Source organism: Humulus lupulus, chromosome 5 (assembly GCF_963169125.1).
Source record: "Humulus lupulus chromosome 5, drHumLupu1.1, whole genome shotgun sequence".
Classification (NCBI taxonomy): domain Eukaryota; kingdom Viridiplantae; phylum Streptophyta; class Magnoliopsida; order Rosales; family Cannabaceae; genus Humulus; species Humulus lupulus.
The window spans coordinates 165,625,721-165,653,569 of record NC_084797.1 but is presented as its reverse complement, the minus strand read 5'-3'; positions in this window follow the sequence as shown (position 1 = coordinate 165,653,569).

The window sequence follows — 27,849 nt, the reverse complement described above, 5'->3', positions numbered from 1 at the left end:
TGGATTTAATTAATTAGTAGAATTAATTAAATATCTTTATTTGAGTGGGAGATAATAATCTGATAAGTTCACATTGGATTTGAATTTAAAAGATTAATATTTATTCAAATAATTAATTATATTTGATAATTAGTTAAAAGGATATTTAATTTAAATTTAAATTCAAATTTGAATTAGTTATCACATTGTAGATCTTATCTGACAAAGTAGTTTGAATAAATAATTAAATAAAAATAGAAAAATCAAATATCCATAAAAATAGGGGTGGTTCACATGCACACACAGTCCATGGACTGTGGACTGTGTGTAGCGTGTATTGCTATTTTTCAGGAATAGGATTTTTATTTTTATTTATGTAATTAATTAATTAATGGATAATTCAAAAAATTAGTTTTTGGATATTTTCATTAATAAAATAATTATTTAATTAAAAATTAAATTGTAAGTTGGTTACAGATTTATTTTTTAAATTTGAATATTTTCTTTTAAGTATGACTAATCAGAAAATATACAGATAACTCAGAAAAACTGAGTCTATTCGCTCTGTGAAAAATAGAACGATATTTTTCTCTCCCTGAAAAATAAAGAACCAATTCTTAGGCTTATTCTCTTGATCTCATGTGTTGAGTACATCAAGTAGAATCACAGATAAACTATCCTTCATTCTCCAAGTGCCCACACACTTCTTGAGGTGTAGAGAACGTTGTGGAAGATCTTGGTGTGAGTACCTACGAGCAGCTTGGATAGGAAGATCGTTCTAATTACAAAAAGATAGCAAGCACACTTGATAGGCTTCAAGAGGTATGATTTATATTCCTAACTTGCTTATGATTAATGTATGTGTATTAATGGATCCGCATATTTAAAGGTAGTTTAAATATGTTACAAATTTTTTTGTTGTAAACTAGGCCAACCCCACCACCTTTCCGCTGCGTATTAGGAAACTCGTTCCTAACAGCTTAAGGGTCTGTAGTTATTTTGCTTATAACTTTTTTGTTGATATGTTTGTACTCTTGAATGAGCGTGGATGTGCTTAAGACAGTTTTTTGTTACACTGTTTTTTATATTAACTTCCATCTTTTCATTCTTTTACTTCCCATTTTATATTTATTTGTCCATTTACAAATTCACTAAATGTATTACCACTAAGCATGAATTTTTTATTTGTGGGATCATGGTTCCAATGGCTAGGACCATTAGGGGAATTATTAGATAAAAATTAATTAAATTATCTCAGACTTAAGACCTAGGTTCCAATGGCCATGACCGTTAAGGAAAACATTAGATAGAAATTAAAAAAATTATCTCAGACCTAAGATCTTGGCTCCAACGGCCAGGACCGTTAAGGGAAACACTTGATAGAAACCAATTAAGTTATCTCTGATCATGTTAATTCTAAACCATCTTTCAGTTTTTGGGGGGTTCTGGAACCCCAATCCATATGAATCTAGACTAGGACTGGGCCTTGCATCCCTTCTTCTCTCCAGATTGGACAGACGGATCTATTAATGGCCTTAATGGCCCTACCCCCCAAGTGATCGAAGAGTACGGTCTTAGGTCATTTGTTTGGGAATAAATTAAAATGGACAATAAACTTATTTTCTAAAATACTTATTATGGTATTTTTCTCACACCATTTTCAATTAATTAGAAATTCCCCAAAGGCGCACATTAACTGAAGAAGAATACATAAAAAAACAGAGGATTAAACCTTCCCGACTATTGGTAGTACCAGCGGAGGTGTTCAGTGTTCCAAGCCCTTGGGACCTCTGTTCCATCTAGCCACCTTAACCGATATGTTCCCGTGCACACTTCGTTTTGGTCTCGTAAGGTCCTTCCCAGTTGGGTCTCGAAACCCCCACTCATGGGTCTTGTGATGCAGGGAAAACTCTTCTCAGGACCATATCACTAATCTCAAACCTCCAACTTTTGACTTTAGAGTTAAAATTCCTTGCGATCTTTCCTTGATACATTTTCAGTTCCTCTTGTGATACTTCCTGGACCTCTTCAACGAGATCCAAGGATTCTTGGAGCAAGGTGCAGTTCTGGATTGGATCATACATGTCTCGTCTATGAAATGGAACTCTAGTTTCCACTGGGATGGTGGCTTCGCATCCATAAACCATTGAGTAGGGAGTATGTCTGGTTGAATTTCTTTCTATGGTCTGGTATGCCCATAGTATGCGGGACACTCTTTTGGCCACTTTCTCTTGCAAGCTTGGAGTTTTTTTCTTTAGTGTCCCTTTCAAATTTTGTTTACGGCCTCTGTCTACATGTTCTTATAAGGCCTTGCAACTATGGAGAGGCTTTGATGAATCCATGTCTTTCATAGAAGTCAATGAAGTGAATGCTATCAAACTACTTCTCGTTGTCTGAAATGATTTTATGCGATAGGTAGTATTGACACACAATGTTGTTGATGATAAAATCTAAGGCCTTTTTGGAGGTAATAGTGTTCAATGGTTCCGCTTCAACCCACTTGGTGTAATAGTCAACGGCTACGATGGCGTATTTTAACTCGCCCTTCCCAGTAGGGAGGGATCCAACCAAATCAATTCCCCAAACAACAAAAGGCCGGGGACTGGTCATCAGGGTAATCTTCGTGGGAGGAGTTCGCGTGACCTTTTCATATCTTTGGCATTGTTCACACTTGCGGATGTAATACACACAGTCCTTCTTCATTGTCGGCCAAAAGTATCATTGCCTTAGGATGGACAGGCCGAGTTCTGCTATGTGATCTCCACAAAACCCTTCGTGTACCTCATGCACGATCGCGCTTAGTTCGGTTCTGGATACACATCTAAGAAGGGCATAAATAACCCCCTGCGATACAACTTTCCATCCATCATCACATATCGGGGGGGTGGGGGCTGGTACTTGAGCTTCCTTGCAGTAGCTCTGTCTGCAGATGATTCCCCAGTGATTAGGTGCTTAATGATGGGCCCCATCCATGAGGTAGTTTAATCAATGGTATTCACAGTTATATGGATTTGGATACCACGTATGGGTATATGGTCGATCGGGACTAATCTAGAGAGTTCATCTTTGGCATCCGTGGCCAGCTTTGCCAGAGTGTCTACGAACACATTTTTTCCTCGAGGGATCTGGCGGTTGATATACCTTTTGAATAAGTGAAGCAACTCTCGTATCCATGCCACGTAAGTGGCCATCTTTTCTTCTCTTGTTTGGTATTCTCCCGATATTTGTTTCACCACTAACTGGGAATCACTATGAACTTCGATGTTATCTGCCCTCACTTCCCAACCCAGGCGTAGTCCGGCTAGCATAGATTCATGCTCAGCTTCATTGTTTGATGCTTCAAACCAGAAGCACAGGGCGCTTTGTAATTGGTGGCCTTTGGGAGAGGGTAGGATAATCCCTGCCCCAACCCATTCTTGTTTGAAGCTCTGTCAGCAAAAGTTTTCCAAACAGGGTGTTATAGGATCGATTTCCTCTACGTCCTGTGTGATCCCAGTACATTCCATGATGAAGTCAGCCAGGGCCTGACCCTTGATGAAGACTCTGGAAAAGTAGGCGATGTCAAACTGGCTCAACTCCATAGCCCATTTCAAAAGTCTCCTTGATGATTCTAGTTTCTGTAATACTTGTCATAGGGGATGGTTCATTAGTACCTTGATGGCATGAGCCTGAAAGTAAGCGGTCATCAAGAAAAATGTTAGCTTCTCGATCAGTGGATACCTGGACTCTGCACCCAGCAACTTTTTTCTTACATATTAGATCAGGAGTTGGACCTTTCCCTCTTCTTGCACTAATGCGACGTTTATGGCATGTTCTGACACGGCCAAGTATAGGTACAATAGCTCCCCATCCACCGGCTTCGACAAGATTGGTGCTTATGCCAAGTGTTCCTTAAGTTTTTGGAAAGCTTTTTCACATTTTCTTATCCATTCAAACTTCTTGTTTCCGCGAAGTATGTTGAAGAATGGGATGCATTTGTCAATGGACTTTGACACAAAGTGGCTTAAAGCAACTATTCTCCCAGTCAAACTTTGAACATCTTTGTGCTTCCGTGGCGATGGCATGTCGATTAAAGCCCTGATCTTTTTCGGGTTAGCTTCTATCCCTCTGAAGCTTACAATAAAGCCAAGAAATTTCCTTGATGCCACCCCAAAAGTGTAATTTTTGGGATTCAGCTTCATCCCATACTTCTGGATAATGGTGAATGCTTTAGTCAAGTCATCTGCATGCTGGGCTGATATCTTGGACTTAACCAACATATCATCTATGTATACTTCCATATTCTTTCCAAATAAATTCCTAAACATCCTATTAACCAATCTCTGGTACGTGGCTCCGGCATTCTTCAGCCCAAAGGGCATAACAACGTAACAGTATACACCCTTGTCTGTCTGGAAGCTAGTGTGTTCCTGGTCTGCTACATGCATGGAAATTTGACTGTAGCTGAAATAGGCATCCATGAAGCTTAGCAACTCATATCCAGAAGTGGTGTCCACCATTTGGTCGATCCGGGGCAGCAAGAAAAACTCTTTCGGACATGCTTTGTTAAGGTCAGTGAAATCAATGTAGGCCCTCCATGTCCCGTTTGGCTTTGGCACCAACACCGAGTTTGCTAGGCACACCGGATACAATGCTTCCCTAATGAAATTGATCAACGACAACTTTTTCAATTTCTTGTTTTAGGGCTTCTGACCATACCAGATCTAAAGGCCTTCGCTTTTGTAGGACAAGAGTTACATTCTTATCGATGTGCAGGGCATGGCATATGATGTTGCGGTCAATCGCAATCATGTTCGCGTGGGACTAGGCCAAAACGTCTTTTATTTTTTTAACCCAGGCGACTATGGCATATGACTTTGGGATTCAAATTCCTTTCTACCTGGATTACTCTAGTTGGATCGGTGTCACTGATGCACACCTTATCTATCTCTTCCACCGGTTCCAGTGTTTTGTCCGCCTCTATTCAAGGGTCGAAATCATCGTCCTCCCAGACCACCACCTATGTTGACTGTGGTTGTGGGACGAAAGCAGCATCCCCCATCTCTAAAGGCTCTTCACGAACCATGAAGAATTGTTTGGTGAACGCATGATAGCATTTCTAGGCACTTTTATAATCTCCCCATACTGTCCCCACTTCATCGTTTTCACATGGGAACTTCAAAAATAAGTGGAGGATGGAGGTGACTGCTCTGAAATCAACCAAAGCAGGTTGCCCTAAATTCATGTTGTACGCAGTGGGATAATCTACTACTACAAACGTGCAGTACTTGAAAGTGCTTTGAGTGTCACCTCCTAACGTAACCGAAAGTTGTATCTTGCCCATCGAGATCAACGAATCCCCATTAAAACCATATATTTGAGTTGGACACGATGCCCGATCTACCTACGTCAAGCTGATTGTTGTAAAGGCTGGCTTAAACGTGACGTTGATGGAACTTTCATTGTCCACCAACACTCGGAATACTCTTTTGTTGGCAATCTGCGCATCATTGACCAAGGGATCGTGATGCGGGAAATGAACATTCCGAGCATCTTCCTCTATGAAGGTTATTAGTAAATTCATCAGCTTCAGGCGCTGGGTCGGGGTCTAGGCCAGAGCACACATCTCACTGTCATGATCAAGTTAGTTGAGGTACCTCTTTTGATCGTTCCCAAATGGTCCTCCCAGATGTGGGCCTCCGGATATAATGGCTGCGTGGCCATCAAATAGAGGTGACATGGTTCCCGGTGGATACGGCGCTCCAGGTCCAAGAGTTAGCGAGCCTCCAGAAGGTCATACTATTGGGCCCCCCTAAGGGGCCTGTACTCCCGGTCCCGACACATATCCTCCCTGGGAAGGTCTGGTCTGTCCTTGCACTCCTAGGATGAAAGACTGTCCAGGAGCCAAAGGTTGTTCTGAAATTCTGATTAGCATCCTCACCCATTGGTGGAGGTATCCTAACTTAATGAGGTTCTCAATTTCGTCCTTCAACTGAAGACACTCTTCGGTCATGTGGCCTATGTCCTTGTGATAGGTGCATCTCTTGTTCGGATCTCTTCAATTTTCACCCTTTAAAAATAGGGTTTGGTTTCCGATAATGAACTACTTTTTCTGTAGCGAGGTAGATATTTTCTCGAGTATCCACCAAGTTGGTGTATTCCTTATATTGGGGCTCGTACCCCCTCTTTCCCTTCTTTGCGGACTCAGTCTGGCATTGATTCTTACTGGAACACTTCGCTTTGGAGTGAGTTATGCTCATCTCCACTGCTTTTGTTTGGGATTGTTGAACTTCTCTGAGAGCAGCACTGTATCCAGTTGGTGGTACTCCATATCCAGAGAAAGAAGTTGAAGATATTGGGGCATATCCTGACGAAGCGGGCGCATAGACAGTCGGTGTCATGAACTGCACTTCGAGAGGTCCTGAGGTTCCAAACATTACTGGTGGTGCCAGATAAGAGGGGGTCAAGTACTACGTTCCATATCCCGGAATAGTTTGTGTTGGTGCTTGTGGTGTCGGAGACCATCCAAAAAGCTTGAATTCAGGCTTCTTCCCAGTTGATGAAACCTTGAGCTCTCCTTATAAACTCTTTCAAAATGTCTGCTTTCTTTCGCTGCATGTCATCCCAGAGAGGGGATCCTACTCTAAACTTAGATTGGAGGGCTACGAGATGCTGCCCATCGTCCACCTTTATTTTCGAGGCTTCCTCCGTGAAGCGCTGGATATAAACCTTGAAAGTCTCGGTGGGATGTTAGTTGATATTGACCAGTGCACTGACCTCCATGTCGATTTTCCTAGTGGCCACAAATTTTTTATGGAATGTATATTGTAATCTAGACCAGGACTGGATTGACCCCATCTTGAGCCTTTTCCACCATTCCTCAGCAGATCCGGCCAAGGTGATGGAAAACACAGGCATTTGACATTGTCGTAGACATGGGCCACACTCATCAGGTGATTGTAGCGGGATAGATGATCTCTTGGGTCTGTATTCCCCATGTAAGGGGGTATATCTGGCATTTTAAACCCTTTGGGTAAGGCCACATCCAAAATATGTTTTGCACAGGGCTCTTTCTCTTCTTCTTCAAAATCAGAACCCCCACCATCTTATTTTCGGACAAGGCAGTCTGTTACCTTCTTAAGATCAGCCAACTGCTCCATGAGTTGCTTGGCCATTCCATCATCGTCAGGAACAATGTCTCTTCTCATATCGTTTATATCATTTCTTAGGTTGCCTCCTCTAGGGCAAACATTTTCTTTACGGGCATGCTCCTTTATGGAGTTGAAGCCATCTCGTATGTCTACGTGGAATGTGTCACCTCCCGAACGTACAACTTCTGGCTCCTTGTCCTTAGGTCCCCCGTGACCCTTGTTCACAGATGCACTGGGGCAAACCCTTCTTCCTTGGGCATCCTTCCCTAGAGCGTTATGGGGCTTGCTACCTTGCAGACGTATTCCCTGCGGATTGCTCGGTGATACCGTCCTGGAATGGGACTCACCCTGTCTCGCCTGGGGAAACATTTGGGGTCCACCCTGGTCTTTGGAGCGAGAGGATCTGTAGGAGGCTTCTTCTGCAGGTTTGTTTTTTTATAGGTTCGGTCGCTTTGGTTTTCTCTTTATCTTTAACAGGGTTTGAAGAGTCGGCTCCGGGATGATTGGATCGTCCAGGAGGAAAATTCGAGGTTGTGTTACTTTGAGCACAATTCCCTAGAGGTGGGATAGTTGGATGGGTTCCCGCGGGAGGAACTACTGTGGGATCAACAGTGAATCCCTGAGCAGCCATGAACGGTTGAAGAGCCAATAGCATTTCTTGCATTTGACATGTGGTCTACTATTGTTCCGTCATCTTTGATTCTTGATCGAGGAACTGTCTCAAATGAATCACTTATGGATCCTCTTGATCATCTTCTACATCATTTACGTCAGGGTTTATGGGATGCTCGACCTCACGGTTCTCATATCCCTTTCCATCTTCTTCATAGCACTCCTCTTCATAGTCGCCACCTGATGGACCCAAAATAGGTATGTTTTAAATATTTATATCGCAAGTGCACGAATCGTTCATACAAAATAGTGATCGTGTAAGCAAGGATGTCGAACCCAAAGGAGTTGTCTAAAATAAAAAAGAAAACTATTTTAAATCAAAATTAATAAATTCTAACCTAGCTCCAACGATTGATGAGTTTTAATGTTATGAACATAAAATAACAGATTGAAAATAAAAAAATTAAAGACAATATATAAAAATAATTTAATAGTAGAAATCAAGATGGTAAAAGAAGATTATTAAGGTATTAGAATCTACAAAATATAAGTTCTATAATATTTATAAGTACATTGATTCCCAAGTTTTAGTGATAGTTAAAATAAATCAAACTATCATTTTCCAAATATATCTATAATTTTAAGCACAAATTATTATATAATTGTAGGATTTATCTTCATTTTTAAAATTATAATTTCAAAGCATTTAGTGTAAATCAATCTAATGAAATAACAAATAAATCAATGAATATTATTCATAAGGCAAAACATAATATTTTTGTTCTAAGCATTGGATGTGTACAATTTAATGACACATCTTACACAAAGAATATTATGTTTTTGCACTAATGAAGAACAAAGTGTAAATATGTGCTAACAATAAAAAATACATGATATTTAAGATGAAATAATATATTTGAAAAAGAAACATCCATAAACTTTGTTGCACAAATGGGAAATCAACATACAAAATAAACACTATCTAGTTATATATTGTTTCATCATCACCTTAATAATCTTAAAAAGATTACAAACTCATAACTAGAATAGAAAATACAAACAAAAAAATTACAAACATAACTTAGGAAAATTTGGAGGAAAACCCCCAAATTGTTCCACTAAAAATACATAGAAAACTAACCAAAAACCCCAAAATTGTTCCACTAAAAATACATAGAAAACTAACCAAAAAGAAGAAGAAGATGAAGAGAATAGAGAGATCTTGAAATGTGGTAAGTCTGTAGTGTAAACTCTCCAAAAAATAAGCCCCCCCCCCCCCCCCCCCAAAAATGGTCTTGAAAATTCCCTATTTATAGCCAAAATGAGAGTGTTAAAATAATCAATTTAAATTAATTAAATTGATTAACTTAATTAAATTAATAATAATATGGAAAATATGGGTAAACTATAGGGTGTAATGATGATTTTTGGGTAAAATGTGTAGAAAAGTCTGGGTAAAAAGTTTGCATTTTTGGGCAAAGGGGACAAATGAGCTATGTTGGGCTCAAGAGGGGGTTGTGGTAGGGAAGAGGCAGGCTGCTGGGTGCAGCTGGACAGACTGGGTCGTGGGCTTTGGCGCGTGGGCTTCAGAGGACTTGTGGCTGAAACGTGAGGTGCAGCTGGGCAAAGGGAGTTGGGGTGTTGGGCCGAGTGCAACAGGCGGATTGGCTGGGCCGAAGGGTGCTTGCTAGCAGTGGCTGGATTTGAGGCACGGACCCAGGAGGTTGGGAAAGGGAGCAGCCGGCTGGGGAGCTGGCTTGGGCCGAATGATGCAGGTGGCTGGGCTGGATCTAGCATGGGCCCGGGCTTGGCTGAAGGAAGGGGCAAGAGGCTTCGGCCAATTTTCAATTTTACCACACTTTTTCCTCTTTTTTTTCTTGATTTTCAAGAGCCCAAAAATACAACATATTTCCTATAAAAAAAAACATAAATTAAATTAAAACTAAATATTTTCAATAATCAAATATACAACATAAGTTTCATGAAAATATTAATTAAAACTTAATTTATATTTAACATTTAAGTTCAATAATACAACATTTTTTTACCTCAAATTAAACAACAATTATTCAAATAATTAACTACAATATTTTACAATAAAATAACTATAAAAACACACAAAAATATATAAAATCAAAATAAATCCAATAAAATCAAAATTACTTTAAAACTTAATAAATCAATTAAAAACTCAAGAATTAAGCAACAATTAGCACATAAAAAGTGGTAAAATAACTCTATTTTGTAGAGTTATCACACCCCCAAACTTAATATTTTGCTAATCCTCAAGCAAAAGAAAAATTAAAAAAACACACATTTTTTTAATTGGTGATGTCAAATGTTTTTCGTCAAAAATTACATAATGGAAATAGTTCAAAGAAAATCACAAATAAAAGTAGAGCTTATGTAATTAATTAAAAAGTTAAAATTGTTTTCAAAATAAAATTTTTAACATGCAAACACAAAACATCAAATTATCATGTGAACATTTAGACAAACATATGCAAACAAAAATAAATTAAATCTCAAAAGATAATCAAGCAAATTCTAGGATTTTTCAAATTTTTTTTAGAGATTTAAAGAATTTAATGTTTAAATAAGACTTTGTCCAAATATCACAATAATTCAAATAGAATAGAAAAATGTCATAAAAAATCTATAATTAAACAAAACTAACTCAAAAAATTAAAAACGAAGCTTAAGATTTATTTATATTTTTCTAAGAACTAAGAACAATTTTAATCATAATTCTTATTATCGGAAAATGAAAATCACCAATATTTTTTTTTCAAACAAAACAAAGAAACTATATAATTTTTTTTTTTAATTTTACAACAAATGTAAAACATGCATAAACACAAATAAAAAGATATAAACCTAAAGAAAAATACATACACACTACCCCCAAACTTAAATGAAACATTGTCCTCAATGAGTAATAAAATGAAACAAGTTAAGAACTACTCCCTTGGAGGTATGCTTCCTTGATTTGGCTCATTTGTTTCTTCTCTTCTTTTTGGCAAGAAGTTTCCTTCAAGCTTTTGAAAAGCATACAACAAAAACACACAACAAAAGTGAAATATAAAATGAAACATAAAAAGTATGGGTTGCCTCCCACAAAGCGCTTTAGTTTATAGTCTTTAACTCGACTATAAAAAAAAATTCTTTCAACCTACACCCAATCGATGGTGTAGAATTTCATTTGTAGGGTGAGTTATGACTTTGATGCAAATGCCATAAATGATAATTGATAACATCACACCTACAAGAAAATTGAAAATATGCAATTTTAATGGAATATCAATAAAATAAGAAAATGACATATCTATATTACACGCCTTTTCATTTTGAGTAAATATACAAATTTGTTCATTTATGGGCTCTTGAGATATAATTATATCTTTTTCATTTTCCTCATGAGCCTCGAAAATTATTTCATTCAACTCTTTTGTTTCATTAGGGGGTTGAATGCATATTACAAGTTCTTCAACAACTTCATTCTCCTTTTCATTTTCAATTTGACTATTTGGATTGGGAATGGGTTGGTTGGGGTAAACTTGTGTTTCCGACTCTATAACAGTTGCAAGTTGTCCTACTATTGTCTCAATTTTTTAGATTGAATGAGACTGGGCTAGTAAGATTTGCTAGGTTGATTGCATGAAATGTTGTAGGGTATCCTCTAAAGATGGGCTCGTTTCTTGTTGAATGGGATATGATAGGTCGGATTAGGCATGACTTGGATTAGGCATGTTGAATTCATGCCCTTGATTTATTGGAGACTGGGTATGACTCCATGAAAAAGTTAGAATATAGGCGAGAGTAAAAGGGATATCAAAGGATTCATGCATATCATACATATCATTAGTTTCTCCATAATTTAAATTTGAGTGCTCATAATAGTTGTACTCAGAATTCCAACTATAATTAAAATGATCCATATGGTAAAAACTAAATGACAAACTAAAAAAAATATTAAATGACAATTAGGGTAAAAAGAAAAAGAAAAATTAAGAGAACAAAAAATATGTTAAGATATTAAACAAAATTTAGGAGGCACAAGTGTCATCAACTAATAACAATATAATAAAATAAAAAGGTTAGGAGGCACAAGTGCCATCAACTAACAAAGATATAAAAGAAATAAAATTACAACAAAATTAGGAGGCACAAGTGCCACCAACTATAAAAATTAAAAAGATAGATAGGAAGCACAAGTGCCGTCAACTATAAAAATTAAAAAAGATAGATAGGAGGCATAAGTGCCGTCAACTATAAAATAATAAATAAAAAATATATAAGTAGGTTTTTTTTTTATGGGTGTTAGAACCGTCCCAAGTTTTGATCTCTCTCTCTCTCTCTCTTTATAGTTTTTATATAAATATATATGTATATATATTTTTAGTTCTTTTTAAGTGCAAAACTTAAAATAACTAGTAGAAGAATTCACTAACCTTGAGATAAATTTCGTTTTTTTTTCTTGCAACTCCCCAGCAACAGCGCCAAAAACTTGATGGACGCAAAATGGGTATGTTTTAAATCTTTATATCGCAAGTGCACGAATCGTTCATATAGAATAGTGATTGTGTAAGCAAGGACGTCGAACCCAAAGGAGATGTCTAAAATCAAAAAGAAAACTATTTTAAATCAAAATTAATAAATTCTAACCTAGCTCCAACGATTGATAAGTTTTAATGTTATGAACATAAAATAACAGATTGAAAATAAAAAAATTAAAGACAATATATAAAAATAAATTAATAGTAGAATCAAGATGGTAAAAGAAGATTTTTAAGGTATTAGAATCCACAAAATATAAGTTCAATAATATTTATAAGTACATTGATTCCCAAGTTTTAGTGATAGTTAAAATAAATTAAATTATCATTTTCCAAATAGATCTACAATTTTAAGCACAAATTATTATATAATTGTAGGATTTATCTTCACTTTTAAAATTATAATTTCAAAGCATTTAGTGTAAATCAATCTAATGAAATAACAAATAAATCAATGAATATTATTCATAAGGCGAAACATAATATTTTTGTTCTAAGCATTGAATGTGTACAATTTAATGACACATCTTACACAAAGAATATTATGTTTTTGCACTAATGAAGAACAAAGTGTAAATATGTGCCAACAATAAAAAATACATGATATTTAAGATGAAAGAATATATTTGAAAAAGAAAATTCCATAAACTTTGTTGCACAAATGAGAAATAAACACTATCTAGTTATATATTGTTTCATCATCACCTTAATAATCTTAAAAAGATTAGAAACTCATAACTAGAATAGAAAATACAAACAAAAAAATTGCAAACATAACTTAGGAAAATTTGGAGGAAAACCCCCAAATAGTTCCTCTAAAAATACATAGAAAATTAACCAAAATGAAGAAGAGGATGAAGAGAATATAGAGGTCTTGAAATATGGTAAGTGTGTAGTGTAAACTCTCCAAAAAATAAGCCCCCCAAACGGTCTTGAAAATGCCTTATTTATAGCCAAAATGAGAGTATTAAAATAACCAATTTAAATTAATTAAATTAATAATAATATGGCAAATATGGGTAAATTATAGGGTGTAATGATGATTTTTTGGTAAAATGTGTAGAAAAGTTTTAATAAAAAGTTGGCATTTTTTGGCAAAGGGGACAAGGGGACAAATGAGCTATGTTAGGCTCAAGAGGGGGTTGTGGCAGTGTAAAGAACGCCCTAGACTAGTGCTTAATAAAACGTTCACATATTCATTGGTTCATAAAAGAAAATCCACTTATTATAAAAGTCTCAGTGGGGACTTGCTTAAAACAATGCAAGTTGGGCCCAATAGTTTTAAAAGAAAATATGAGTTTTTATGTAAAGTTCAAAAGAAAACCAATCCAATAATTAAGTCTCATTGATAATTTAGAAAGTCTCTTAAAACATAACATAATTAAAATGGCGTCTTAAAGTGATCATTTTTCCGTCCATAGGATGCCCCACGCCATACACACCAGGACGATAGAACTTCCCACGTCACCACGCGTGCCACAGAGAAACCTATTTGCTACCTAGAAGGGGAAAGTAAGGGGGTGAGTTAAAAGCCCAGTAAGGAAGTACAAACAATAAGCAAGTAAGATACAACAAATTCACACACTATCGTTCATCTTTATACATCATAGCATCGTCGTAACAAACATCATATCATCATCATAACGTAGCATCATAACATCATCATATCATAACATCATCATAACATAAACATCATAGCATCATCATATCATAACATCATCATAACATAAACATCATAGCACATTCATACAAAATTCCTTGTGAACATGGCCCGCTAACTTGTCCATGCCACCCTTTTGAGGTAAACAAGAGTCTCTGGTCCTTGAATAACCTCGGCGCGTCCGCCCATGGAGTTACGTCTTCATATCCTTAGTAACTCGGGTTACGTCTTCTTTATCCTTAGCAACCCATTTTGATGTGTCGCGTTCATCACGCTAACATCCATTCATAACAATAACATATTCATACAAGCCATCATATCATCATACTATGGCATTCATAATTCATAACATTTCATTCACACAACAGTCTTACCATTCATAGCATAAACAAACATAAATTCTATCTAACTTCCTTACCTCAGGTCCGAGCTAAGTAAATTCACAACCTCTCAACGAGCCTATACCATAATCAAAACGACATTTCTTAGCTTCATAAAATTACTATTTTTCCCTTTCATACAACTCATGTGTGCATGGGCCATGCACACATAATGAGAGTTACACACAACATGCAAATATACTTAATTACACATAACGCCATAAAAGAATAATGCTCATTTTACCTACTTTGCATGCATGATCTTTCTATAAAAAAACCATATGGTTGAATAATAGACATAATTTTGGACGTAAAAGTGAATTTGCATGTAACATGCATAAGTGGGAACATTGCGTAATTGTGGTGTTTAAAAACGATAATTCTACACGTCCTACTTCTATCGTTTTAAAATTAATAGACTTGTAACATGCTTTGCTTACCATAATTTATTTTCTTAAAATTTCTAGGTTGATTAAATCTCTCAAAACATTATTTTTATTTTATAAAATAATTTTATTTAGCTAAAAAAAATATGTGATAAATCAATTTATTATTTTCAAATTACAAAGAAATAACAAAAGCTTGGAATTTATTTAAAATACCTATGATTACCATGTTTTCTTAGAAAAATCAATTTTAATATTGGCTAATTGTGTTACATAAATGATGTGAGAAAAATATATTTTAAGTGTGGAAAAATATATTTTATTTGAATTATTTTAAGACTTAGATTTTATGTAACATAAATTCATAAGTGACAATTAATTAATCATTTTAAACCTTTTAAACTAAACTTTCAGCCACCATTTATTTTTTCAAAAATCACAAATAAATTGAATTCAATATTTTCCTTAATCAAAATAAAGAAAAATCATAACTATTAAAATATACACCCATACCATATTAAAAATATCATTTTTAATATTACCACAATTTAGGGTATTAATTTTATTTCAAATACTAATCAAATTCATTTTATTGAAACACACTTCACATTTTTTACAAAAATTCCAGCAATCATATTTATTATTAAAAATCACCATATTGAATTTAAAACCTCATAGTTTTCTAAAAATATAATAAAAATTATGTAGGTATTTATTTGAGTAAAATATCATTTTATTGTGACTTAAAATACCCTTTTTAATTTCATAAAATCAACATAGCATTAAGGAATTGCTTATGCATGCAAGTCATTTTTTTCACCAAACTTTTACCCAATTATTTACAAAAATCAGCAAGCATAATTACTCATGAAATTCATCTTTTATCTCATGGCTTTCAAAAATTTCACATAAAATCATACATGTCTAAAATCCTATCATGCTCTTATTATACAAATAATTCTAAGAATATCACTAACACATATTTATATGCAACCTTATAAAACTTTTTTCTATTTCAATGAATTAATACACGAATCCAACAAAACAATAACAACAACATACATTAATACATAAACACCATTATTCATATATGTCTTTATATTAAACCTAACTTGTTTCTATCATTATTTTCATGCATCTTATAATTTATTCTTTCACAATATCATATGCATCCTATAAAAATTTCATGGATCCAAATATCAAGATTTCCAATTATCATTTTATCCAAATTACATAGGTCCTAAAACATGGATCTAATATATTGAAAATCACAAAATATAAAGATGATCCTTAGGTATACCTAGGCCGAAATCCCCATATTTGCATTCATAAATTACCACTAATCATTATACATAGAAAATAAACATCAAAACCCTTTTATACATTAAACCATAATACCCTTCATCCAAATCAAACAGCTCACTATCAACAAGATATCAAGAACACTAATTACCTATATTTTCCTACCCAAAACACAAATCCCCTTTAACCATAATCCCTCTAATATTTTACTCATCAAAACCAATAATCACAAAATTTAGGGAGGGATTTCAATACCTCTCTTGATAGAAATCAAGAATCCAATCTAGATGCACCTCCTTGCTCAAACCCTAGGGGTTGTATATTTTGAATAATCAAGATGGAGAAGAAGATGAACAAAAGTTAGAGACAACCCAATCACAATACTAGATTAATCATAAGGAAAAAAACCTTACCCTAGCTTGAACCCTTCTTCTTCTTCTTCTTCTTCTTCTCTCTAGAAATGGCAGCCCAAATCTGTCTAGCACGCCACTCCCTCTCTCTCTATCCTCTCTCTAAGCCATGGCCAAATGGCCCTTTTTTTCTTCATGTCCCCTTTTAACTCCTATTTTCCCCATAAATCCATCACCAAATTTGATGGTAATTTCCCTAATTCACTCATCCAATTAAGCCTTACCCAATATGTGCTAAACTTCCCCAAAATCATCTCTTAATTGATTACTTCCCCTTCCCAAACCATCCATGTAACGACCCAAATTCGCTAATAAGGCTTAAGGGCCTTGATTAGTGTGCCCGGAGGGCATAATGGGGATTATGTGTGAATTTAATGATTAAGATGCATGGTTATGATTTAAAGCATGTTATATGATTACTTGAATATCTAAGATGCATGACTATGTGTATTAGTATGCATATAGGCCCTGATTAGGTTAGAAGGGCATAATCGTAATTTGGCCATTATGGGCATAACTGCTTTGATATATGTGATAATTGTTGAGACCACATTATTATGTGGATATATCTGTGATCTGTGACCCGAGACGATCCTAGTGAGCAAAGTAGCGGAAAAGTCATAGCGGGGATTTATACCCGGCTCGGGGTGAGCTCAGGGGTATAAATGGGAATTTAGTAGATAAACTGGAGTCTATTATGACATTGAGGAATGCTATTGGTGATTAATTAGGTATCGGGAATTAAGCGGGAAATAATAGAGACACTCGAGGAATTAGCGGGAATTGGGTAAAATGACTAAAATGCCCTTAAGTGGACTAAAGGACTAGAATTAATAGGGAGGGTATAATGGTCATTTTCTTTACAGAAGTTAGATTATACTAAGGCTTTCTGTTAGTGGAATTTGTAGAATATCAAAGAAGTCTGAAAAAGAAGGAAAAGGAAGGGAAAAGAAAGAGGAAAAACAGAGAGAGTTTCTCTAAGTCGGTTCAGGTTTTCTACACCAATTTCTTGAGGATTTCTGGAGTAAAACTCAGGGGGAAGCTAGCCCAATTAAGCCACAAGGTTACTGAGCTAAGGTTGAAGGTTTGACAAGGATTTAGCAGGATTAGGCCATCACTTGAGGTAAGATTTTATAATCTCTTCAGTTGCTGGTTTGGTTTATGAACTATGGTGTATGAGTATAATTTGATGGGGACTTTGGGAATTCAGGGCAAAGGTTAAGGAGGAGCAAGCAAAAGGAGTCTAGAGGCAGCTTGTGGTCGAAATTCTATCAAAGGTATAAGGTCTAAACTCTAAACTTTGATGATCAGCTGGTTTTTACTGAGTTTTAGAGCTTAGGAGTGGCTATGGTGAAATCTGAGTTTGTGGATGCATGCGCTTGGGTTTTAGGTGTTTGGGGTGCTTGGGATGATTGGAGTGTGTTCATGAGGTTTTTTTTTAAGTTTGGGTAAGAGTTGGAAGAGGTTTGGTTGAGGTTGGTTCGAGAAAATCGCAGAAGTGAAATTTTGGTGCTGGGCTGTCTGTGACTAGCGCTACAGCGCTAGCCTTTGGGCACTGTAGCGCTAGGCCATAATGCTGAGGGGAATTTGGCTTCTGTCTGTAGCGCTGTAGCGCCCTCCGAAGAGCGCTGTAGCGCTACCCTGCCTTCTGAAGGGGATTTTAGGGTTATTTGCAAGGGTTTTTTACCTAAGGTTTGGGGTTTGGTTCCACCACCTTGTTTGGTGGAACTAGGACTTCCCGGGGGCTCGGGATTGGCCCCGGGACTAGGTTTTGAACTTGAGGGTTGATGATGACTTTGGCCATGATTGTGTTTAGGTGAGCGCTAGGGCTCGAGGGGGATCGTGCTCAAGGTGTCGAGGGATCAAAGTTATTGAATTGAAAGGTAAGAAAACTGCACCCGGTTATATGATTGTGATGGGACTAAGTGCTCCCGAGAATTGTATCGTGTCAATGTTGGTATCACGCCATGGGACATGTAAAAGCGGCCTAAGAGTGTCGTACATACTATCAGCGCACAGAGCGCGATTCGGCCACTGGGAGCCATGAACACTGGGATAACAGAGGGAGCAGCCTGTGAGCGCTAGCCCTGGTTATCATTTATAAACTGTGCATGTTATGAGTTGATATGCCTAGTATGTGGAATACTTGACTATATTGAATGGTTATCTGACTGAGGCTATGTGATGCAACGTGAGATATTGACTTGTCTGATAATTGCTTATGCTCTGTTAATATTGTTTTTTCTTGCTGGGCCTTGGCTCACGGGTGCTACGTGGTGCATGTAAAGGCAAGGGCAAGCTGGACCAAGCCTGAGGTGGAGAGCTCCGAGGTGAAATGTACATAGCCAGTTGTTCGATCACCGAGATCGAGGAGTGGACCAGGAAAGGGATTACCTAACTGCTTGTTTTGCCTTAGTATGGCTGGTTATTGTATCTGAGTCTTACAACTTTTGTAAACGATCTTTAAACTTGTATTTTTGGGATCCCGTGTAACCGGATAATGTCTCTTAATGAAAAGTGTGGCTTTTGAGACCAAAATGTTTTTAACCCTAGTTCCTTTGTAGCTTCTGCAACACAATTTTAATTAAATGACTTAATTAGCAAGTCTGTCACTTTATAAACACACAGTGTAGCGATCTTGGCTATCCAGGGCGTTACAATCCATCACTTCCCATTTCCCCTTTTATTTTTTTTATTTAATTTTAATTACTCAATTATATCAAATAAATGGAAATTATAAAATGTGTAGAAAATCCACACATGTGCATCTTAATACCATGTACTTGCACACACTAAATCACTAGGGTGCATCACTATCTACCATGCACCTTAGTGCATTCAACCAAATCTCTCATAATCACATTTTTTTTAAAATAAAATAAATACATATTATTTAACAAGTAATTTCATAAAAATATTCTACAAACAATTCTAACAATTAAATAAAATAATAAACAATCAAGTAAAACAAACAACAACTAAATAAAATAAACAACATTTAAATAAAACAATTCATCACACTTAACACTTAAATAAAATAAATCACAAAATTTTAATAATCTAAAAAAAAAAATTGGTGCACTACAGGCAGGGAGGAGGCAGGCTGCTTGGTGCAGTTGGACGGACTGGGCCGTGGGCTTCGACGTGTGGGCTTTGGAGGGCTTGTGGCTGAAACGTGAGGTGCAGTTGGGCAAAGGGAGTTGGGGTGTTGGGCCAAGTGCAGCAGGCAGATTGGCTGGGCCGAAGGGTGCTTGCTGGCAGTGGCTGGATTTGAGGCACAGACCCAGGAGGTTAGGAAAGGGAGCAGCCAGTTGGGGAGCTGGCTTGGGCCAAATGATGCAGGTGGCTGGGCTGGATCCGGCATGGGCCTGGGCTGTGGAGCAGCTGAAGGCTTCGACTGGAGGCTTTTGGGCCAGGTGGCGTTGGGCCTTGAGAGTTGAAGGCAGGAGGATGATGAGGCGTGGGCCTGGGTTGCTTGGGCCCGAGCTTGGCTGAAGGAAGGGGCAAGAGGCTTGGGCCCATTTTCAGCTTTACCACACTTTTTCCTTTCTTTTTCTTGCTTTTCAAGAGCCCAAAAATACAACATATTTCTTATAAAAAAAACATAAATTAAATTAAAACTAAATATTTTCAATAATCAAATCAACAACATAAGTTCCATAAAAATATTAATTAAAACTTCATTTGTATTTAATATTTAAGTTCAATAATACAATATTTTTTTACCTCAAATTAAACAGCAATAATTCAAATAATTAACTACAACATTTTACAATAAAATAACTATAAAAACACACAAAAATATATAAAATCAAAATAAACCCAATAAAATCAAAATTACTTTAAAACTTAATAAATCAATTAAACACTCAAGAATTAAGCAACAATTAGCACATAAAAAGTGGTAAAATAACCCTATTTTGTAGAGTTATCACACCCCCAAACTTAATATTTTGCTAGTCCTCAAGCAAAAGAAAAATTAAAAAAACACACATTTTTTGTAATTGGTGATGTCAAATGTTTTTCGTCAAAAATTACATAATGGAAATAGTTCAAAGAAAATCACAAATAAAAGTAGAGCTTATGTAATTAATTAAAAGGTTAAAATTGTTTTCAAAATAAAAATTTTAACATACAAACACAAAAACATCAAATCATCATGTAAACATTTTGACAAACTTATGCAAACAAAAATAAATTAAATCTCAAGAGATAATCAAGTAAATTCTAGGATTTTTCAATTTTTTTTTTAGAGATTTAAAGAATTTAATGTTTAAATAAACTTTGTCCAAATATCACAATAATTCAAATAGAATAGAAAAGTGTCATAAAAAAAATCTATAATTAAACAAAACTAACTCAAAAAATTAAAAACAAAGCTTAAGATTTATTTATATTTTTCTAAGAACTAAGAATAATTTTAATCATAATTCTTATTATCGGAAAATGAAAATCACCAATATTTTTTTTTCAAACAAAACAAAGAAAATATATAATTTTTTTTTTAATTTTACAACAAATGTAAAACATGCATAAACACAAAGAAAAATACATACACACTACCCCTAAACTTAAATGAAACATTGTCCTCAATGAGTAATACAATGGAAAAAGTTAAGAACTACTCCCTTGGATGTATGCTTCCTTGATTTGGCTCCTTTGTCTTCTTCTCTTCGAAGTTCTAGGAGTCGTCAGGTAGGGGCCTGTTGTAAGGTAACTGCTAGGTCCCGTCGATCTGGAGAGAGTTGTGGATCTTGGAATGGTTCTCCATTGTTTTGTTGCCACTGTTGTTGAGTGGGATCAAACACAACTTAGATGACAAAGAGTGGTTCAAAATTTCTACTAGCTCTCAATGAAAGCACCAAAATGTTTGCCGAGTTTTTCGGAAACTATATATATATTAAGATTCAGAACTAACAAGAAAGGAAATAAACTATTAAGACCAGGATTTTTACTTAATTCGGGCATTATTGAGTCTTAGTCCACGAGTCAGTAATATTAAGCTTTGAGGTTTAACAATGGAGGTTTTGAATAACAAGTTCAGCAGCGTTTTTGCATGCATGAAAAGTTGGGATCCCTTCTATCGTGAACTGAGAGCCCTATTTATAGGTGGCTATGCATTTTGGGTCGGAGTAATTCAGGCCCAATAAAGATATAATTACAAGTCACCCTCTAATGGAGCTTAATATAAGTATGAAGTGCTATTCCAATATGTTCAATCTAAAGTCCATTGGGCTGGCCCAAGTTTAGTTGGATACTCCAGCCGTCCTTCGTACGTTGACAATGACTGGTGCGCGTGAGCCGTCATGGGGATTCAGGGGACAAGATGTGCCAGAGTAGTGGTAGTCCAAATCCCTAATGATATTGCACCTTTTGTGCGCACCCTTTTTGCACGTGAGTTGAGGGGACCAACCGTTGAACTCCTCGGGGATGGTGTCAGTGGGATGACGTGTTTGTCTTGCACTTCCCAGACGGAGAGTCTGAATTCACTTCTAAAGGTAGGTACTCTCATGGTGGTGATTTCAGGATGTGCCCTGGTGTAACAAACTAGGATGCACAGATAGACCCGAAGACACCATCCAAGTCTCAAATGGTGGGACCTGCTCATTGAGCTGGGCTATATACTGTAATGGACTTTATGCAGGTTGATATGGACCATTCGTGGTCATGGTGTTTGTTCGAGCCTTCATCTCAAGTTCGGGTTCTCGCCATACTTCGAATAATCATTATTTATTGGACCCAAGTTGGGCCTGGACCTACCATGAGAGTTAACAAAGCCCATATGGTGGTGCCACGTGTCCTTGGTGGAAAATAAGGAGATCACTCTTTTATATGATAACATAAATTCTTGGTTTTAATAGTTTCTTTTGTTAACTTTAACGAAATATTCCAAATATTTAACGGAATATAATTTTAAAATGATTTAAAATGAAAATATTTATTAATTATATTAATATAAATTCAAATATTATAACATACCATTAGATATTTATTAATTATATTAATATAAATTCAAATGTTATAAAATATCATTAGATATTATAAATTAAAATGTTATAAAATATTATTATAATAATATTTAATACTAGACTAGATATATATTAATTATATCCATATAAATTCAAACGTTATAAAATATTATTATTATTATTATTATTATTATTATTATATATAACATATAATATTTAATCCTAATTTTTTATAAAATTTTGCTAGAATAAATATTTAGTAATTATATTAATATAAATTCAAATATTATAATAATATTTAACACAAAACTAAATATTTAATGATTATATTAATATAAATTCACATGTTATAATAAATATATTATATATAAGTGTCGTTTGTGCACAAACAGTATGAATATATAACTAAATAAGAAATTAGAATAATATTTATCTTCTATTAAGAATAAAGAGGTTTCTTCTCCAATCATTAAGGTGTAATTTGAATAAAATTATGAATGTTTTGTACCAAATAGGGTAGTTTGTGATCTAAAAGATTATCATATTATTTAAAAAAAACATAAATAATGTTTTGCTTTAATTTTTCTTTTAATATGTTTATGACATTCTTTTATATATAATTTTGTTTATTCATTTAAAATTTATATGTGTTGATGCGGTTCTTCGCCAACAGGTAATTAAGAGAAGAAGAGAAAGGGATTAGTGCTGAAAGTAGAACCGTCACAGATATGAAATCTTAGAGGATGAACTTGGTGACTCAAGACACGTTTTTAGTGGTTCAAAGGTTAAAATCCTTCTACTCCACTAGTCAATATTATTGATCTATTCTGGGTATTTGGTTACAAAGTATATATCTCTCCAGAGACTATTTTTTCCAACCCTTATCAACTCCCAGGGTCTCCATATTTATAGGAGAAGGCACCTGGAAGTTGGTAAGGAGGTCAGCCCGTGACCTTCTTATTTGTCATATCAACTCTATGACATTCATGATTAATTCCTAAACCTGACACATAAGTATGGTCAAATTGATAGGTAAGGAGATAATGGGCCGCACGGCCCAACCCAGCCGTGGGTGTCTGAATACGCACGTTCCTGCTGCGTGTCCGAGAAGTCAGGGAGATATCGGCCACGTGATGTCAGATATAGGCACATTTATCTTGCGTGTGTTGACTTTACAAAGGGTCAGAGATCCAGGAGCAGCTCGTATCACGAGCTGCTCCCCTGACCCGACCTTCGGCCTTCAGACTCCTTCCCCCAGTCTTGGGCAACCTTGGCGAGTCCTTGAGGATACCTCGAGCTAATAGAGTACGACCTCGAAAACAGGAGCTCCGGCCTGGGGAAATTTACGGACTAACCATGATTAGTCCGAGGCTCGACCTGCTAATCAGCCCGTGGGAAAACCAGGGCGTACAATATGGAAATCATAAAATCTTAATAAAAATAATTAATAAATTTTCTAAATAAAATTAGGCAAGCGTGCACTGCATATTTCTTGCACTTAGTGTATATATATATATATATGAATAAGTTACTACATTAATAAATTATAAATAAAAAATCATATAGGATTAAAAGAGTAATTGGTGATGAAAATACCTAAGTTTTTCAAAATTAACATTTTAATACCTAAGTCTTTTTTTACGGCATAAATACCTTCCGTCAACATTTCTTGACAGTCATAGGTACCTCACCGTTATATTCCACATGGACTGCCAAATGTCGAGTTTTTATCAGGCCACGTCCTTTAAAATTGCCCTAGTCACCTTATTCCTTCCACGTCATTAATTTTAGCTTTTCCATGGATGCCAAATCACCATCTTATTTAGCCATGTCACCAATTTAATTAACAAATGTTTAAAAAAAATATTTTATCTATTAAATTATAAAACCAAGAATAAAATTAAAATTCTATTAATTGATTATGTGTTCAATGTTCATGCTCTTCAGCATTAATATGAATCTCTTCGTTTTCTTCAAAATTCCTTAAAAAAATATAATCATAAATAATGGTAAACTTAACTCAAATTTATAACACAATCACAAATCATCAATCAAAATATAAATATAAATCAAGTTCTAAGAACAATATGAACCCCACTCTAAGAAATAAATTTGTTTATCTGTGACACAAAGCCACTTTTTGATTTGGCATTTCTTTTTCTATTCATCACTAAAAGAAACTTGTGGATTCGTCTTCTCCATCAATAGGAAGCTTCGTTCGCCTTGTTATGAAGCTGAATTGCACCAACAAATCACAACTTTCCACTCCATTTCCACCACACTTTCTCGGAAACCAAACAAGCAAGCATTTTCATAAGAACCCAAAATCCACAGTCACAATTCCTTAAAAAAATTAGTAATCTTTACTCAATAATTTATGACACAATCACAAATATTCAATCAAAATAAATCCAATTCTAAGAACAATATGACCTAATTGCATATCTAGGTCACAAAGCTCATTAGTATAGATCAAAGCCACAAAATACCCATACCACAAATATAACATTGATCTCCAAAAATATTTTCGAGTGAATGGTTTTTATTCAAACTCACAAAAAGGTTTCATTTTGCAAGTCTCTAACTGGTTTTTGTAGCTCAAGCTTATGCTGGGCCAAACTTCGTCTATGACTCTTATTTAAGAGTTAACAGTAATTGCTCCACTAACAGTACCTACCTGGCCAACTTCAATCGCGTTTTATCCAATCTCACCTCTGATGACAACAATGGAGCTGACTTTAACAATTTCTCTTACGGTTACAGCCTAAACTCAGACCGAGTCAGACTTTGGAGAGGAGATATTGAGCCCAATTTATATCGAAATCGTCGTAATCACTCTATTCAGATCCTTAACTTGTTTGGACACATTGAAACTTAGCATAGACTCCATTCATGGAGAGATCAAAACAATTCATCCAATTTTAGTAAACGATTTACTGGACATTTTAGAACCTTATGGGCAATTTAAAGAATCAAGCTACGGTTGGGGATAGTTTTTCAAATTTGCAGAAGAGTTGCTGCAACCCAGACCACCTAAACACCATCTACCAGATCTAAAATGGAGCAGTTCTTCCTTGTTACGCCAAGAATCGTCATTGTCGCTGATTGTAACGTCCCAAATTTGCTAATAAAGCTTAGTGCCTTGATTAGTGTGTCAGGAGGGCATAATTAGATTTATATGTGAATTATGTGGATTTAATTGAATATGTGCATGTTTATGTGGAATATATGAGTTATATTATAATATGACTACTTATACATGTTTATGTGTATTAAATGTGCTTGTGGGCCCGCTTTTGTTAAAAAAATGGTTTTTTTTTCATAATTTTGACTTGTTAAGGGTATAATTGGAATATTATATGCTATGTGATTGGGACCACATTATTCTGTGGATATATTTGTGATGTTCAGGCCGAGGCGATTCTTGAGAACAATTTAGCGGAAAAGTCACAACGGAGATTTAGACCCAGCTCGGGTGAGCTTAGGGGTATTTTGGTAATTTGGTGAATTACTAGGATTTATTGGGTAATGGAAATTAATTTGGTGAATATTTGGTTTGATGGATTTAATTGGAATTTTAGGTGAAGTTCAAGGTTTAGTGGGAATTAATGCCAAATGAATAAATTACCCTTGGGGCTAAGCTTTGAGGGCTAATGGGACCGCGAGCAATTTGGTCATTTGGCTTGCTAGGGAGTGTTATGGGGCAAAAAGGGGCAGATGAAAACTCAGTCACGTTCAAAGCAATTTCTAGTTTTTTTGTTTGAACATTTTGGAAGAACAATTCAAGGGTACTCAAAAACTAGGCCAAGTATGGATTTCTTGAGAAGATTGTAGGAGGATTGAAGCTTTCTAGGGGATTAGGAGTTGTTGAGAATCTCAAAGAACCTTGGAAAATTCGGAATTCAATGAGTAGTCCCTCTGTTCTTAAGCTTTTGAATTACTTTGAATGTTCTTGAGTTTTAAAGCTTTGATATTGGGTTTTGGGTTATATGATATGTTTTGTGGTGGAATGAGTGTTGGGTATAGTTTATTTCAGCTATAGGGTGTGTTTTGTGGTCTAAATTCGACTGGAAACACCTATTTTGGTCGATATTGAAGTTTGTTTCTTGAAGTTTGAAGTTTGGGGAAGAACACTTATGTTCTAGGTAGTTTTTGGGTTTCTGGCAACCTAACACGATCGTGCTAGGTTGTAGCAGGACCGCGCTAGTGTCTCAGAAAAGGTGAAATTTGAATTGGGATTTGGGTTTCAAGATGACAAGCGCGACCATGCCAAGGGTTGACACGATCGCGCCAGTGCCCTAGAAAGCCCAACTTTTCTATGGGCGCGACCGCTCCAGGTGCCCTGAAAATATATTTTTTGAATTATGGGAATGAGATTCGAGGGCTTGGGAATCCATTTTGGGGACACTCTTGAGGGCTCGGGGAACATTTTTAGTGCCCTGTTACCTGGGAACAAGGGTTTTAAGAGTTAGGATTTTAATTGGAACTTGGAATCTGGGGTTGGTTCCTGATGAATATATAATTATGTTATGGCTAGGGTTTCTGCAAGGATCAGGACACGGATCGCGCTCGGGGTCGCTTCACCGTTCACACAAGACTTGAAGTATGAAAATTGCACCTTGGTTGTGATTAGGGCTCAAGCCCCTATTATGGAATATTATTATAATCATGTCTCTGAATATCTGGTTAAGCATAAATGAATGTGTTATGTGAACTATTTGTTTGATTGTATCTGAGTTGAAAGCTCGGCTTATAAGCCATGGTCGGAAATATGCGTGCAGAATGCATGTCGCTATGGCTAGGCCAAAGTGCGGTATGCACTTGTTTGGCTCGGATGCCACTGGATAAATAGAAGTGCGACATGCACTTGTGTGACTCTATGGTCGCATACTTGGATAATGTGTCTGGTTGAGTATAGTTATTACCTCTAAGCATGTTGTTTATGTTCTGTTGTCTATATGAATCTGTTTGATTAAGTTTTCTTGCTGAGCCTTGGCTCACGGATGTTATGTGGTACAGTTAAGGGAAAGGAAAAACTCGGTCAACTATGAGTTGGAGAGTTTTAGGGGCAGTGTGTGCATATGCAACCTGCTCGACCACCACGGTCGGGGTATCATAGAGGAACTAGAGTTGAACCCTATTTTTCCGCTTAGGCCAGCTTGTTTTGTAATCTTTTGAGTTGTAAATAACTTTTAATCTTCTATTTTAGGATCCCATGTACAAACTAAAAATTTTAATGAAAGTGTTTACTCCTTTAAACAAAATTTTTGATACTTGAACCAATAGTTACTTTAATCACACGTTTAAGTCAAAATGGTTCATTTAGCAAGTCCAACTCTATTTTAAACACACGTTGTAATGGTTCTAGATTAGTCAGGTGTTACACTAATGTCTTCCCGACGAAGCAAAACTCCACTCAACACACGACTCCAAGAACTCCGGTGAACCTAACTTGAGAAGAAGAT